The sequence below is a fragment of the Mytilus trossulus genome, chromosome 14 (assembly GCF_036588685.1).
Source record: "Mytilus trossulus isolate FHL-02 chromosome 14, PNRI_Mtr1.1.1.hap1, whole genome shotgun sequence".
In the NCBI taxonomy this organism is placed as follows: domain Eukaryota; kingdom Metazoa; phylum Mollusca; class Bivalvia; order Mytilida; family Mytilidae; genus Mytilus; species Mytilus trossulus.
In genome coordinates this window covers 39,369,503-39,386,649 of record NC_086386.1, presented here as the reverse complement: position 1 = coordinate 39,386,649, position 17,147 = coordinate 39,369,503, and the positions used below count along the sequence as shown (strand labels likewise).

The 17,147-nt window shown below is 33.2% G+C and overlaps 1 long non-coding RNA gene across 1 annotated transcript; it reads left to right on the top strand.

Annotated features, from left to right (window-relative positions):
- Positions 1 to 11,147: 11,147 nt before the first annotated feature.
- On the top strand, positions 11,148 to 15,718 carry LOC134695705 (uncharacterized). The gene is made up of 4 exons (XR_010102832.1): positions 11,148 to 11,269; positions 13,021 to 13,135; positions 14,227 to 14,286; positions 15,632 to 15,718. It is a non-coding gene; the product is annotated as an uncharacterized LOC134695705 (long non-coding RNA).
- The last annotated feature ends 1,429 nt before the right edge of the window (positions 15,719 to 17,147 follow it).

Here is a 17,147-nt window from a genome sequence, read left to right as displayed (position 1 = left end):
TATACTCAAAAATTAATTTATTCAGAACGAGTTAGATATGAAATGAAGTCACAAGACACATGCGAAAAGTGGCTGCTTGAATTGGCAGAGTTGCCCTTCGTACAACTTTGACAAGTAGTCCTTCAATGGTTCAATGATCTTAAGAATAATAATATATCATAAATTTCACTATTAGCATGAATAATACTTTAAGCCATTATAGATTTTTACATGTAAAAAATAAAACTGAGCATGTTTTATAATTGTTTTAAATGCTTGACAATTTTCGAGCCTGATGTCAGAAGTTTTTTTCTGGTGCACCAGCTTTCTTCCCCATTATATAGCTGGTCGTCATGAAGTAGCAACTAATAATAAAAGTGGCGTTAAAGACCAATAATGAATAAATCAATTTTGTTTATATCAGACGTTTCACACACAGATCTTATCCTTGTTGAACAAGAATCTATGCATTTGGAGTTGAATTTGAAAATAGGAATTTTCCAGCATCGTATAATGATGAATCCCGATATGACTGTAATATATGCCACTGGACATGAACCTTAATCTTTGTAAGATTTTAATACCTACAAGAATGGGAGAAAGTTAAAGCAACTTAGCTTTCATATTTTATAAGCCGGTCTAGAGGAAAGATATGTATTTAGAAAGAGAAATACCTTAGGGTTGCAAGGGCCAAGCATCATAGAAGGGACCTATTTTTCAAGGTTGATGTGTCCATCATAGTACATATGTGGCAACCTAAAAATAAGAATATGAAAAAGTTCTTTCTTAGTAGACATGGCTTTGATAAGCAATACTCTGAACTACTGACAGTGTCTGTTAAGATCCCATGTGCAAAAATGACAAACAAAACGGGTACATGTTGTTCAGGGTATCTAGTTTAAATTGTGTCCGATGAATCTCGCCTGCCAACCAACATGGGTGGAATGGCTACAATAAGGACATAGTGATAAAATGCAGGTTTTGTCCAATATTTTGAAAAAACTTTATGAATAGAGAAAATCTGGCAGTAGCAGAAATATTTAGTATGTTCACCTCTACCAATTGTCCGTAAACGTCAAAATTACCAGACAACTTCTAATAGACATTATTGCCCTAAGTATGCCATCTATATACATATAAATGTACAAGTATATTCATGTAGCTATACAGTGGAACCTATGGGATTACAATCAAAGTAGACATCTGAATCACTGAAAATCAACTTACATTTTCATGTATTATTTAATAATTTTAACACATTTATACTTTTTTTTTTTAATTTGGTCTAGAAGCGAACTATTTGTTCATTTAAAAATATAGGACAACGGAGTTGGTGTACGTGGGTTCGGTTCCCACCCTTGGCATCCATTTACATCAACTGGTTCAAATCGGGCAGTTTATCTTAGTAACCCCACACTGACTCTGTTGTTCCTATGTCATGTAAAAAATTTAGGCGGCCTAGTCCAGATCTTGTCATCTTTGTTTTTCTTTTCTAAAGTCATTAACAACAAAACCATGGTATAGTTGTGAAAATTATACCATAGATAACTATGGTATAATTTTCGGTTATTAAAATGTATACTCTTGTTGCATTCCCATAGGTTACATTGTACAGCTATTATAATAGGTTAAATACAATATTTTTAGAGTGCATCCCTATTGAGAATTCAATATACTAAGAATGAAGCGAAATGATTCGAAGTATAATGTTATCATTGTATCTTTTTTGAATCGCTTTCTAACTTTGATATTTTATCATTTAGTCCACAATATTTCCAGTATCCTGCTTACATGTAAATTGTGATAGAGTCTATATAACTTTTCATGTGAAAGTACTCATTGCCCAAGAATCAGATCCAAACTACTGTATAGATACCAGAAATTATGCAGAAACTGTCATAGTCCTTAGAGCTCCTTTTATAAGCTTACCTGGATAAAAGGACCAAGTGAATTTTCTAATCCTTGTCGTCGTTCATTTACATTTACAAAACTTGTTTTCTTTAAAATAACTGGGACACATTTAACCAAACTTGGCAACAATCATCACTAGGATATGTACTTTTCAAAATGTGTCCGATGTCCTCGCTTGTCAACCAAGATGACCGACATGGCTAAATATACAACATAGGGGTGAAATGCAGTTTTTGGCTCATATCTCTGAAACTAGCGCATTTAGAGCAAATCTGATATGGGTAAAACAGTTCACCAGGTTTAGATCAATCTGCCCTACATTTTTGAGATGAATCAGACAATGCGTTGTTAGACTGCTGCCCCTGAATAGGTAATTATCAGGAAATTTTACAGTGTTTGGTTATAATCTTGAATATTACTATAGATAACGATCAACTGTAAACATGAATAATGTTCAGAAAACTAAGATCTACAAATAAATTAACATGTAGCCTCTAGTTATGATAACGGACAAACTTGAGTGAGTCGTTATGTAGTGATTAGTGTATCGGACTACTAACACAAAGGAAATAAAATTGATCAGGAGTTGTCTCCCATAGACCTAGTACTATAAAGAATTATGTCATTTCTCCAGGTCACAGTGGCACCCATAACAACTGTTTTGTTAATAACTTGGTTTATATCAGGTTAATTAGTGTAAATGTGTATTCATGTGTTGTTTTTATTTTTTGTTGTCTAAATGTACTTTAATCATTCTAATCATTTTCTGTGCTTTATTTTGTAATTCATTCATTTGATTGTATAGCTCAAATTTTGGGCACCATGATTGGTTAATAAAAATTATCTTATCTTATCTTATCTTATCAAAGGTTCCTGGTCTGATTCCCGTTTGGGATGAAAATTTCAGGGACTGAAGTTTCGGCTCTCCCTTGACACCATTTGCGAGTATGGTCTTGAGGAAACAATGATAGTTTTCGGAAGGGGACAATAAATGGCTGAGCAGTGTTTAGAGACAGTCATATCTCTTGAACGTTAAAGACACCCATGTAGATTTCGAAAAAAGAACAGGCTTATACCGCTACAAGGCAACACTCGCACCCGCAAAGTGGAAAGGGATTAAAATAAGTTGTTTCACAATCCACTATAATAAATAAATATGTTAAATTAACAGAAAAAACTTTTATTTTAAATATCAAACATACTATGTTCGACAAGAGCTGATTTAATTCTGTTTTGCAATTATCATTACGTATTTGTTCAAGTTCTGTTTTGTTCTAAATCTGCTTTCTTTTGTTTCTTTTGTTTCTTGCTTTCTTTTTTTCTCTTCTTTCATTACTTTCAACTTTCGTGGTCCCATTTTCCGACGTTTACAATAAATGCTCTCTGAATTACCTGTGTTCGAAGAAGAACTGCAATCAGAACCAGAATCTACTTCCGCTACAAATTTGTTCAAAGTTTCATGTTTCATATCTTTTGTAACACATATGGAGCTAGAAAAATATAAAACTTTTGGTATTTTATCATTGTTGATGCCTATTTTTGACAATGTCATCTACATGTACGCTATTAATAAATTGAAACTCTATTGTGTATGTATTTTGAGTGCTTTGAAAACTGCTTAATTGTTTTTCACTATAATTTTTTAGTTTTTGAATTTCAATCATTATCTGAACATCCGAAGCCTCTTTCAATGTAGCTTACAATATTTGTTTAGTATTTGTGACAGCTTTCTTTCTATTCTCGGCATCACGAATGGAGAACTTGAGTTTAGCCTTTTCACTGTGGTATGTGTTTTGATATGCCTCTGTCCATTTAATTTTAAGTTCTTCAATCTGTTGCTGCAATGTTTTCCAAAATTGATCACATTTTTGCATTTCGGTGTTATAAGTAGCGCCCATATCAACTAAAGAACTTTTGTCAGATTCCAACACAGTATCTATATCAGCCAATAAAGCCCTAACCTCGTTTGTAGTCTTGCTTACGATGTTTGATTCTCTGAATGTTTTAGCAGCTTCCTCGATAGTCACTACATTTTCGCATTTTCTATGTTTGACTGAATCACATATTGGACAGCACGGACAATCATGATCAGCAAAGAATTATTCCAGCTCTTTATTTTTGTGCTCGGAACACATATTCTTAAAAAATTTCAAAGCATAACCGTCTTTTGAAATGTCTAATATTGGAACAATTTCATGATATGAACTTAATTTGTTACTTTTATGACACCGTGTACATGTTGCGCAAAGAGCGTCAGAGCAATCAATGCACACGGAAGACGCTTCTGATTTCGTATTAACATCAAGTCGCTCGCATGACATGCATATCTTTTCGGTACGTTCTACTTTATGTTTTTCGATTAATCCGACAAGGAGAAAATTCAAAGGCATCTGTTTTGCCCAGTATCCTGGTGGTATTCTTTCAGCAGGTGCAGGAACTGTAGCTCTACAAACTGGGCAACAAATACTTGAATTGTCTTTTTCAAACGCGGAAGTAATATATGTCGCTATACAACTTTCGCAAAGTGTATGCAAACAAGGTAAGGCAGCAACCATTTGATTTTCGGGGGGGGGGGGGGGGGGGGGGGCTATGGTTTATTTTGGAAAAAAAAAGTTTGTTTCCAGGTTTTGGTGAAAAAAATAATTTGTTTTGGACCCTGAGAAAAAAAAAATGTTTGTTTTACCCTCAGCTGCCACTATATGTAATGCTTAAGTTGAAAGAAAAAAAATTGTTTTCGGTTTGTCGCTCAAAAAATAGATTGTTCTTGGCCGAAGGCGAAAAAAAAAGTTTGCACAGAAAAAAAAACCCATAGCCCCCCCCCCCAAAAAAAAAATCAAATGGTTGCTGCCTAAATATTTCGGAATATTAAACTGTTCTAAACAAATTGTACATGTTGTTATATCGTAATAATTTGTACAAGATTGACTAACTTCAGCTGTAGCCATTTTGAATGCTTCTATATTTTTTTCGTTGTTCTGTAGATGTGTCACCACCAGGACTTATGTATTTACATGATATTACATGATATCATCTATCTATCTATATATACTAGTATTTATTTATTGATCACTGATTAAAGCTATTATAATACAATGTACATGTAGATAACGGACACACTTACAAAAATTAATGATATCTGTGTATTACTGTTGACAATTTAAAACTTAGACTAATTTTTTTTTGTTGTATTCTTGAATGTATGTTGCCCATTATTTATTTTTTTTCATTTTTTGCATTCCTTCATTCTCCATTCTTTATGTTTTTGACTATTTTTCTTTATTCCTTATTTGCATACTCTTTATTTTGCACGTTTTGTCCAGCATTTTTTCTTCTATAGAACCTCTTCTACGAGTCTATTAGGAAAACTATAATGATAACAACTTGATATCATCTTTATATTTATCATATATTTAGTACAAAATACAGCTATTTTGTATATCTAATAAAGGTTAATTTTTCCAGTCTGTATCACCTACCCTGTATCGCATACCCCGTATCGCATAGCTAAACCCGTATCGCATAGCTAAACCCGTATCGCATACCCCGTATCGCATGGTAAAACCCGTATCGCATACCTTTTTTTTCTTTTTTTTTTTTTTTACATAAAGTCAGTTTTTTTTTTTTTTTAAATTTCCTCATAATAGGTCAAATTTTTTGAATGACGTCATTTAGGAGATAACTGTATTGTATTTTAAGCTCCGACGGCATCAATTGGGGATTTGATGGTCGCAAATTAAGTTTACTGGCGACGCGTTTGCCCTCGGGCTGATATTGATGTCTCGGGATCATACGACATATGATACGGATTTTGCCATGTATTATTCTCTATATATCTTATTCCTAATTATGTTAAAGTCCGTTCATTTAAAGGTAGTTCTATATTTTTTTTGCCGTAATAGTTATTAGTTATCCCATTCGGAGGCCAGATGGTGATCTTGTAAAGCAGAATATTGTCCTATGAAATATTGTACCTTAACATTAAAATATGAGACAAAATTCCATGACAATCTGTCTATAAAATATTGTCTCAATACTCACAAAATATAACCCAAAAAATAACCTCCCTTTAACAGGACAAAATTTCATAGTATTAATCTGTGAAATATTGTCTCAATTTACACAAAAAATAACCTCCCTTTAACAAGACAAAATTTAATAGTATTAATCTGTGAAATATTGTCTATATACATTTTTCCATAGACGAAGACAAACTTGATGTCATGCTACAAAGTTATGAAATATTGTCTTAAAGGGGCACTAGCTGTCAAATCCATGGTCTCCGATTTGACTCAAGTTCTCATATTAGATTCATAACAATGTAAAACATTTATCCGAACTGCCAAAAGTATAAAATAAACAGTATACAGAGCATGGGGTAGATAATATGTAGGTTCGTTTCGTGTGTACATGTATGTTAGTCCAGACGCCATCTAATTAACTATATATATTTGATTTGACCTCAGATGACCATATAAGCGATGTAAACATAAATAACGAAATGAATAGATTAAACCAACACGTGCAATTGGATTTTTATAGGTCGGTTTGATTTTATCTTATAGATTAAAAATTTATGTTAAACATTGTTTTTAAGAAAAGAATAATTGTATATAGATCGAATCAGTAACCAAATGATTTACCGTAGTAAATTTCACTTTCATTGTTGACATTCTGTTTCTGTAAATAACCTGTACACGTACATGTATAATGCATGCGTTGTCGATCTCTAGCTAGGGGTTAAATTTAAGTTCACATGAATACGGATTTAAAGAGGTCGACTAATTCACTTTCATTATTGATTAAACAAAAAAAAATATTACTTAAAATAAGATTTTTTTATATATCTCGTAGCTAGTGCCTCTTTAAAGAAGGTATGTAGGATGTGTCTGACAAAATGATATCTATCATAGAACATTTTCCACCATTAAAAAAAATGCATAGCCTGCGCAATTTTAAGTAAAACGAAAAGGCGTCGTGCAAGTATGTGGTTTTTATGCTTGTACGCATAGCAATATTTTAGATAAAAGGCCAAAAACCATTTTTAGATATGATTTAAAGGACACAAAGTAGTACTTTGGTTCTAAAAAATCAATTGTCATTGATAAATATTTCATAATTGTTATATATATTGAGTTATACCACATTTTAATGAATATTAGGGGAATACAGTCTGTTAATGGGTTGGACAATTTAAATCGTGTCAGTTAAGAGTTATTTAGCCACGGCAATAGTCCTACTACCTTGAGTTTATATTTTCCGTTGAAAAGAATGAGATGTACTTATGACGAAAAAATTACAATACGGTGCAACAGTATCCTTATAGAAAGAGTACTTTTATTTTAAATTATTTTTCTCTGCATTTCATTAAAAGTGTGTGTAACTTCAAATAAGCGTTATATGGACGGATTGGCCGCTCGAATTCGCATGAATTTATTATTATTTACGCCAAGTTATCAATCAGCCTTATTGTTTTGTCTGTTCAAAGTCTGTAATATCTATGAATCTGTCATGTGTTACAATTCAGCTGGTTAAATTCCATGCGTTTACTTTGGAATTCTAAGGTTTTTCTATCTCAGGAATAGATTACCTTATGCCGGCGTCACACATTGGCGGATAGACCAGCGTGCACCAAACGTACAGAGAAAACTGACAAAGTCGGTATACGTTAGCTGCACGCCATAGGAACGCTTAGCAATCGGTCAAAGCGCGTTGCATAAGTTTGAAGTACGTCGAAATACAAAGGTAAAATTGAGAAAGGAAATGGGGAATGTGTCAAAGCGACAACAACCCGACCATAGAATAGTCAACAGACAAAGGCCACCAATGGGTCTTCAATGTAGAGAGAAACTCCCGCACACGTAGGCGTCCTTCAGCTGGCCCTTAAAAAATATGTATACTAGTACAGTGATAATGGACGTCATAATAAACTCCGAATTATACACAAGAAACTAAAATAAATCATATAAGACTAACAAACGCCAGAGTCTACTGACTTGGGACAGGCGCAAAATTGCGGAGGGGATAATTATGTTTATGAGATACCAACCCTCCCACTATACCTCTAGCCACTGAAGGAAAGTAAATACGCTTGATGAACGCTACAACCCGAGGAAATTTTTATGCAGCATAAAAAAACATATAACAAACGTTTCTTGAACGCCGGATAAACGCTTAGCCTTAGGTACGCTTCTAGTACGCCCAATACACGCTTAAAGAATATTGGCAGCGTAAATGATTTTTAACACGCCGGAGCTATACGCTGATGTGAGACGCCGGTATTATAGTTGTATTTCCTCAATGCTTTTCAACTTTGTTTTTGGCCTTTTAAACAATTTTTTCGAGCGTCACTGATGAGTTTTTCGTAGACGAAAGCGTGTCTGGCGTTCTAAACCGTGGTTCTAAACAAGAAATAGACATTAGTAAGTTTTTTTTATATAAGGGTGGAGTGCTGATTTAATGTGTAACAACAAAACAATTTTATATTCCTGTAAATGTGTTCCTATGATATCGTAAGTCATTTAGCCAACTCGCAGTCCGCAAACTTGCTTGTTTTTCTATCGAGTGACCTTCAAGGTGGTGTAGAGAAAGGTTGATGTTGAAAGGTCTGTCTATATTTGTTTGCATTATATTTCAGTTCATTTGATAAAAAAATCAAAACATTACGAAGTTTATCTCTGATTTATGTACTTGTCAACTATGTAAATGACAAATTGGTGCCATTCATATCAATGTAACAGAATCCACATGCTACATGTATGTGCGACAATTCTTTGATGAAATTAATATTACTTTGATTTTACACTTTTTAAAACCATTTCTATCAATTTTCAGATTCCATTGTCTAAACTAATGTTTCATTGTTCATGTGTTGTTTCCATTTTTTCTAGCCACTAATCTTGGGCCTATCTCTTTATTCAGATAACACCCCATATAGCAATTAAATTATACTTGTAATGTCATTCATAACTCTTAACAGACCAATTAACAGACCGAGTTTCATACATCCGACCCATTAACAGACCATATTTTTATCAAAAATTGATTTGTCACCAAAATACAGTTTTTCGTCTTGATTCTTCACATATTGATGTTAATATGGTAAACAAACATAATGCCAGTCTTTTTTCGATATTCAAAAGATTGCATGCAAGTAAACTCAACCAACTTGTCATTTTTGTGTACATTTTGTGTGTGTAAAATGTGTATAAATTTACTGATGAGTAACTCGCCTTTTCATTTTATAGATCATTTATTGAAGCTAAAAAAAATATAATTAAACCACTGGATTCAGTACTCCAAATCATTTTGTCAGACATGAATAGTTTTTATGATATAAATATAATTAAAAAGTTATACAATGAAACATGCTGACCTTGCACTGATTTTCACGATAACACCTGATTAACAGACTTTAGCCAACCTGATTAACAGACCCACCGCCGATATAGCCGCATACTCGATATAGATTAACCGACTTATCTCTCGGTTAGCCGAGTGTCGGCCGTGAACACCAAGTCCGAATAGATAACTATTTTACATCCCAGCTGTTTTAGATTAGACGAAAAAACATTTACAATTCATAATATCTAGTTTAGAACGCCACACAACCATTATAATTTCCATATATATTTAAGTTATATTATGACTGTAATATTTTTTCTGTCTATGTAGAAATAACATAAACAATGTGGTGCACACTGAATAACGTGCGTAGCGGGTTATTTAACAGTGCGCACCACATTTTTTATGTTATTTCGAAGACAGAAAAAATATTACAGTCATTTCTTATAATTTAATTCTAAATTCCATTTTAAACCGTAGAAAACCATGGAAAACCGTTGATGACGTCACTGTCACATGACTAAATAATGTCCATGGGCTCATAACAAAATAACGTTAGCCAATCAGAACACGCGTTACATCCAAAATTAAAGTATTACTTTATAATGTGTACCTTTATGACCTCCACTGGGCAATCGGTCCACACTTGATCGCCACCTTATGAATAAATCGCCCTACTCTTGTTAACCGACTCGGCCCACTTTTGAAAAAAGTGTAAAATCAAATTGAACACTCAGTTTGACAACTCACTTATTTACGAAAAGGGTTTAAACTCCACTGAATAAAGGTCTGCCAACTCGCCCCACGTATGAAAAAATATCTTGCTTCACGGTTAAGTATATTAAAAATTGTTCTGCTAGTTGGAATCCAGTCGTTCTGATGTAGCGTTATGTGCATTGAGTTGATACAATGTATGCTAAAGGTCTTTAGTTCGAATCCCAGCGTATACACTTTATTTTTTCTACGTAAATTTAGATAGACAGTCTTTTCCGTATAATAATTAGTTATAAGTTTTATTGTGGATTTGACATTCCCGCCAAAATGTAACAGGACATTGGAAAGCATGCATAACAAAGAAACTCAAACTGGAGTGATACGGCTCATCACCCCTGTTAGAACAAAGGATCTGAGATGTAGCATTTAAACTCATTTTAACACCTGTTACATCCTAGCTCCTTTGTGCACAAAAATATATTTTTTGTGCGTGTGGTCATTTTGTTATGGATTGATTTAATTATTTCATATCTTTTCACTCTGTTATATCTTCTGTTAATGTTTTGTCAAGATTTGATGGGATTTAAAAAACGACATATTGTATAGACACGAATTCGTCAATATTAAGAAAAAAACTCTATCAAAAGATATATTTTTAGTTTCATTGCTTTGTTCGGATGCTGTTACAGTATATGCGTTTACCCTTAATCTCCATTTATATCCCAGTAAATGATCAAGTCTGAGATCGGACCTCTCATTTTCAATCTAATCGGAGTCAGTGAAGTACATGTACATAATATAGGTCACAGTAACAAGAGATTGATAGTTTCCTCAAAATGAATCTTTAAACCAACTCGTAAAATGAAATTGTACATGTACATGTATAATGATTGGTAATTGAAATATAAACTTCGACAATTCTCCGGCAGATGTTTTCAAAATATGAATGAAAAGCCAAAATGGGATGATTATAGTTTTATAGTTTGTCAGATTTATTAGATATATTCATATTTAATTGACAAATACATAGGAATATATTAAAACCATACATTTACATTTTGGATTTTGTACGATTACAACAAATCAAAAACAAAAATGTCTAAAAATTAACTTTTAATACTATCTTCCTGCAAATTTTGCACTCCAATAAATACGACAGTTTGTAAAATGTCATAAGGTGGCAACACAACTTCGATGATATTAAGACATGAAAGATAGTAAAAGGTCAGGTTAAGACAAACAGATAAGAAAATTAACCGCTCCTTGGCTAAAAGATTCGAGAGAATGAAATACTTGCTGCTTTACTTTTTTATAGCGTCATTTGGTAAGAAACAACTTTATTTACATTTTAATAATTAAGAACGGTTTCATTCTAAGTGAAATGTAAAGAAAACCCTCCATTAATAATCTGAAATTTTTGTATAGAGGGTTCCGCGGAAACCTGTTTCTCGACTGCGATTGATGCTGTCAATAAAAATGTATGATATTGACTGCCAAAAACTAAGTCGGTTTATCTGCAAGATTTTTTTATTCAGATGCTACTGAATTCTTGATCTTGAAGAAGCTGAAAAATGCTAATCACAACAATCCAAGAAGTTATTGATGCCTATAAAAACATAATCCCAATCTGTATTACATTTTTTGTAAATGTTAACTGCAAACAAACAAAGTGGTTTTGTCTGTCGAATAAGGAAAAAGGGAAGCATAGTACCTTTAATTTATTAAAAAACCCTTCAGTGATAATTTGATAACATTCTATAGAAACAAAAATAAAAGACTGCCTTCTGATCAAAAAAAAATTTCTGTCCATGTTTCATCAATTTAATGAAAATTGAACGAATGTACTGATGTCTGCAATACTTGAACTTAAGGCAGATTGCAAAAACAAAATAAGTTCATCTATCAGTAAAATACTGAAAACTGTAGATGAATATTTTTTCTCTTTAGATCTTTTGATTTTAGAAACTTTTGTCAAAATTCCATAAAAGTTCTTGAAGGTTTGACATAAAAAAAGAACTTTAATCATAGACATGATAACTTACATGTTGAAGACACCAACAGAATACAAGATCGCTATGGCTAGCTTCCGTGACAAAATGATGCAGCTTGGCAAACTTGCACATCTTAACACAATCTTCTTCCTACAAATTACTCACAAACACAGATAAAAGAAATTTCCCACACTCAGAGGCGGGTTTCAGCTGGTCCCTTGACAAAATTGTTTAGAAGTCACACTAAACTCCGAAACATGAAAATAAACTAAAATTTAAAAAAAAGACATACATTATCAAAAAAGAAGATGTTGTATGTTTGCTAATGTGACAACTCTCCACAAGAGACCATATGACACTGAAATTAAAAACTATAGGTCACCGTAGAGCTGCACCAATGAGCAGATACGAAAGACCGCGAAATGACAAATGTAAAACAATTCGAACGAGAAAACTAACGACCTCATTCATGTACAAAAAAATAACAAAAAACAAATATGTAAGGACAAGAAACAGGCACATATATTATACAGAATGTGGCGGGGTTAAATATGTTTGCGGGATCCCAACCCTCCCCTAAACTGGGACATTGATGTAAACGCGTATAACACTACAACGCTGGAACAAACTAAAACATCAGTCGAAAAAGGCTAAACTAATCAGATGGATATAAATAGAAATACATCTAACAAAAACACAGAGTGACGTGGGCGGGTACTTGTATATCCAACAACAAAAAGACACTAATTTATGATCTGAGAGTACTTGCAGTTACTGTCAGATAGTTCAAAGCCACTAACAACTAATAAAACAATCGTGCATCTAAAGACTAGATGCAAGACTAAAAAAAGCCAGAGTCCTCTGACTTTGGACTGGCGCAAAAATGTGACAGGTTTAAACATGTTTAGTGAGATCACTGGCAACCCTCGAGCTCCCCTATACATCTAGCCATCTAGAACAAACAAGCACACAGCAATAAGCACATTTAAACTCAGTTGAAAAGAACATGTATATCTCTACTGAAAAAAATGTCACATCGTATGTAATATTCTGTATTATAATTACTGTTACATAAATTTTCCAGTTGTGTTAGCGAAAGGGTTTTTCCTCAAGGACACATTGTGTGCTAACCTTGTGAACTGTTTCGTAAGTCCATGTTTGGGTAAAACATGTCCTGGAAACCCGGATGCTTTGTGCAGGTGAGTCTTGGATATTTTTCAATTAAATGAGATATTCGTTTCACGGTAACCTCATTCTCGTAATTAACCTGAGACACATCTTTATATTTGGGAATGGTAAATATTTTACTGTGGTCAAAGAAATTACGTTTAGGGAAGAGGAGTGTCAAAAGCCATGATGTTTATAAAAACAGGTAATTAATTATCATCGAAGTTAACTTGCAGACATTTGTATGACGTGTTGTGTCGTGATTCGAAGGATTTTTAATTTTGCAGAAAAAATAATATGATCAATCATGACATATTTGCTAATATTAATGATCAGAGCCTTAATTCATTATTGGGAAAGACCTCCAAAATTAAGCTGCGTATTAACCTCTTGGGTATTATCAATATACTGATAGAAATCCATACATGTATTACTAGTATTCTATTAAAAACTTGATATTTAGATATAGGAAGATGTGGTGTGAGTGCCAATGAGACAACTCTCCATCCAAATAACAATTTAAAAATTAAACCATTATAGGTTAAAGTACGGCCTTCAACACGGAGCCTTGGCTCACACCGAACAACAAGCTATAAAGGGCCCCAAAATTACTAGTGTAAAACCATTCAAACGGGAAAACCAACGGTCTAATCTATATAAACAAAACGAGAAACGAGAAACACGTATATATTACATAAACAAACGACAACTACTGTACATCAGATTCCTGACTTAGGACAGGTGCAAACATTTGCAGCGGGATTAAACGTGATATTGTTTGTTTAACGTCCAGTGACAATATTTTATGATTTTTGCAAGGACGATAACGGTAGAAACCACATTATTAGAGGTACCAACCGAATGAAATTATAACAATAACTTTGAGATATCATATCTTCAATGGTATTTACGCATGTTATGAATACCAAACATTGTTAATATATCGTGTTTGGAGAAATCTAAGAGATTCTACAGTATTGCCTTCTTCTGCATGTGAATCGAGAAGTCTCGGCTAAGTATTGTACATGTCCCATGGAGACATGACTTGGTATTAGCATACCGATGTCGTTGAACCCAAATGTGTCGTATAAATATGTTAAACGTTAATATTCTCTTTGAAAAGGGCAAACTATTGTGGAGGATGTAATCACAACTTCTATGTCGGAGACCATCAGGTAATCTGGTAGGTACTTTATCTACTGAGTATAAATCCACAGCCAAAAAATCCACAGGTTTTTGCTGCATCAAGAAACATTGAATTTAGTCACAAATCTCGTAAAACAGTACATATCATAAAAGAAAGAGTCAATGCGCACACACTGAAATATCTCGTACTTCACTGATCGTGGGCAGAATTTATGTTGAACGTTTCATTTGATAATGATTTTATTTCAGGTATCACATCTTAAATGAACAATGAAATTTTACCACATGCTTATTGCGTATGAGACATGGACCTGAGTCTTTTAATCGTATAAATTAAACATTCGCCAAAAAAAACCATGCAAATGAGGTCAGGCTCACAGGAACCATGTCATATGGATATGCACACAAGGTTATTGTTATGTTAAGATGTGTGTAAACTGCTGTTCAATGTCGGGCATGATCTCCATGTTAAAAAAAATCATTTCTCTCTGTCCCGTCGCTCTCTCTCTTCCGATAAATACATGTACAACAGGCTTAACAGGTGACTTCCATTGTATGTTCAATTCTCAGGTGCTGTTTTGGAAATTAATGGTAGCTTCAATGCTTAAGTCGACTTGTAATGTGAAAACAGTCTTTGTTTTGAGGAATGTTTCTTGAATCATAATTACTTTTCGTTGTAGCCATTTTTAAAGTAGTTAAAATCTATAAGGTATTATATTCGTATGCGTAAATCTCGAACTAAAATCGTTTCGGAAAACAAATTAGACTGGTTTGTATAAGGTTTAACCATGAAAATATGCTTAATCTCAATTTCATCTATACCCAAGGGAACAAACTCTAATAAGGCTTTAAGAGTACATGTAGAAGCAGTTTGCAGTCTCAATTTTATACTTAAATCAATTAAATCAAATAAATCTCACTCTTTTATTTCATGACTTGCCTTTTGTACATTTTGTAAAAAAAAAAAATGTAATAAAGTTCTTGATTTGTCGTTATTATACGATTTTGTGACAGACAGAGGGAACTAGGAATAAAAGTGCCAATTCAGTATTACTGAGGTCCATATCGGAATTTTAATATCCCGTATTTACAATCGCATGTAAAAAAAAAACTGATTTTGGCATTCGTCAACTAGATCCTCTCAATTGCTTAAAAATATAGATTGTCTCAACTCCTTGAAAACAAATTAACGGAATCTTTTACGGTGAGAATTAAAGGTGTGCATCTGCTACTACAACTTTAAGGCTGATTGTGATTGTGTGTGTGTGTGGGGGGGGGGGGGGGTCACATATATACTACAAATATCCAACCATGAATTAATTTCTGATTATTTCTTGTTCATCAAAAATAAAGGATTTTATTACTTTATTTATTTTTTTCAGTTGAGTTCATGATGAGAAACCAAATTACAAGAAAGAAACTGATGAGCAGAATGATGAAAGTTAACTTTAATAAATCATTTAAATGTGTTGTTCAGCGGTTCTTGTATGATCTCTTTTGTGCATAGCTTTAATTGCCTTTCTGGTATTTGCTCAACTTTAACTGTTTTAGTTTTATCATCTCTTTTAAAAGTTTGTGTTAGGTTTTGAACTTTGAAATATTTTGTCCTCGAATATTGATCACTAAAGAGACAAAATTCGTTTTTTATGTAGGTTAGACCGTTGGTTATCCCGTTTGAATGGCTTTACACTTGTAAATTTGGGACCCTTTATAGCTTGTTGTTCGGTGTGAGCCAAGGTACCGTGTTTAAAGTCATACCTTGACCTATAATTGTTAACTTTTATAAATTGTTTTTTTAGAGAGTTTTTTTTTCATTGGCACTCATACCACATCTTCCTATACCTATTTTGAAAGTAAGCAAAAAAAATCTTTCATTACAATAACCTTCTTGCTTACATAACCTGCAGGTTCAGAAATATTTTAAAGATATCTTGAATAAGGATGTAAAATCAAAAAATGAAAGAAAAAAAAAAAGGAAACCAATCAGATAATGAAGTATAGAACATCCAGTGGGAATCAGTTTATAAATCAGTAAGACTGGACCCCTGTTTTGTACTATACCAACACGCTGAGCATACTTTTTAACAAGCTGGTAAATTATCAAGAATACATTTCGTACAGGGAATCGTAGCCTTGCATGATAGGGATATATTCATTAATTAAAAATTACTATAAATTAAACTTTCATAACAGCATATTTCAATCAAACAATATTCGTATTAGGATATGCCAATGCAACAGTTGATAAATATCTAACCGTACACATGTTATTGCACCAGATGTGTATTTCAACAACTGATGTGCTTTCAATGATGCTTGAAATTCAAAACCTGAAAATCCAAAACCTTATACAATCGTCGCAAAGCTGATAATACCATAGGAGGACCTAAAATATACCAGAACCGAACAAGGAATATTTGCTTTGTAAGTGGGAGATATATACCTAATTGTATCAGCAATGAAAAATATCCTTAACTTCTTTTAATGCCAATACCTAATGTGTAACCCCTGAGCAAGTGATATTCCACTTACATGGGTATCAACAAAGCGGTTGTAATAACATCGACGGTACCAATTTCTCTGCACAAGAAGCGTTTTCGACTATTATTCCTGCTCGTACAAAACAGATATAAGAAGGATACCAAAAACAAGAATGTGTTCAAAGTACACGGATGCCCCACTCGAACTATCATTTTCCATCTTCAGTGGACCGTAAAACTGGGTATAAAATCTAATCAAAATAGTTATAAAGCCAAACAAGTACAAAGTTGAAGAGCATTGAGGACCCAAATTTCAAAAAAAGTTGTGACAAATACGGCTTAGGAAATACATTCCTGGAATAAGAAAATCTTTAGTTTTTGAAATTTTGTAAGTGTTGTCAACTAGAATAATTTTTAT